The sequence below is a fragment of the Mandrillus leucophaeus genome, unplaced genomic scaffold, assembly GCF_000951045.1.
Source record: "Mandrillus leucophaeus isolate KB7577 unplaced genomic scaffold, Mleu.le_1.0 Scaffold13, whole genome shotgun sequence".
In the NCBI taxonomy this organism is placed as follows: Eukaryota; Metazoa; Chordata; class Mammalia; order Primates; family Cercopithecidae; genus Mandrillus; species Mandrillus leucophaeus.
The window spans coordinates 4,751,274-4,752,567 of NW_012101254.1; the positions used below are offsets into that span (position 1 = coordinate 4,751,274).

Below are 1,294 nucleotides of genomic sequence, written 5' to 3' on the forward strand. Positions count from 1 at the left end.
CAGGATGGTCACGATCTCCTGACCTTGTGATCCGCCCGTCTCGGCCTCCCAAAGTGCTGGGATTACAGGCTTGAGCCACCGCGCCCGGCCTATTTTAATTTCTTTAAGTGTAGTCTTGTTTACTAGTGGGTTTTTTTTTGTTTGTTTTTGGGTTTTGTGTGCGTGTGTGTGTGTGTGTGTGTGTTTTTTTAGAGATAGAGTCTGGCTCTGTCACCGAGGCCGGAGTGTAGTGGTACAATCGCAGCTTACTACTGCCTCAATCTCCCGGGTTCAAATGTTCCTCCCACCTCAGCCTCCCCAGTAGCTGGGACTACAGATGTATGCCACCACACCCAGCTAATTTTTTTTTTTTTTAAATTATTTTCTGTAGACTCAGGGTGTCACTGATTTGCCCAGGCTGGTCTCAGACTCCTGGGACCCAAGTGATCCTCCCACCTCGGCCTCCCAAAGTGCTGCAATTACAGACATTAGCCATGCACCCAGCCTTTACTTTTTATTTCTTCCTTTTCCTCTTTTCCTGCTTTTATTTCTTCTTTTTCCTCTTTTCCTGCCTTTCTTTGATTTCATTTTTTAAAATTCCATTCTTTTTTTCTACTGGTTTGAGGCTATACATTCCAGTTCTGATTTTTTAGTGGTTATCCTTAAACTTTTAACATGCATAATTTTTTTCTTTTCTTTTTTGAGACGGGGTCTTGTTCTGTTGCCCAGGCTGGAGTGCAATGGTGCGATCTTGGCTCACTGCAACCTCTGCTTCCTGGGTTCAAGTGATTATCCTGCCTCAGCCACCCAACTAGCTGGGATTACAGGCATGCACCACCTTGCCCGGCTAATTTTGTATTTTTAGTAGAGACGGGGTTTCTCCATGTTGGTCAGGCTGGTCTTGAACCCCCAGCTTCAGGTGATCCGCCCACCTCGGCCTCCCAGAGTGCTGGAATTATAGGCGTGAATCACTGTGCCCAGCCTTAACATGCATATTTAACAAAGTTCATCAATATGTCTACTCTCTTCCCAAACAACCATCTTTGCTTTACATGACATTGTCCAATATTGTAGTTCAGACCAGCTTTTTTACCTCGTATATTAACATAATTATCATTGTTTAACAGTCTATGTTTATTTAGATTTAGCCACATACTTTCTGATTTCTTTGCTCCACGTGTTTTCTTGCATTTCTTTTTTTTTTTTTTTTGAGACGGAGTCTGGGTCTGTCACCCAGGCTGGAGTGCTGTGGCCGATCTCAGCTCACTGCAAGCTCCGCCTCCCGGGTTCACGCCATTCTCCTGCCTCAGCCTCC

The 1,294-nt window shown here is 44.9% G+C and overlaps 1 protein-coding gene across 1 annotated transcript in view; it reads left to right on the forward strand.

The window, feature by feature from the left end:
• CGREF1 (cell growth regulator with EF-hand domain 1) overlaps positions 1–1,294 on the forward strand; it is a 12,109-nt gene that overhangs the window by 421 nt on the left and 10,394 nt on the right. The gene's annotated exons all lie outside the window — the stretch shown is intronic.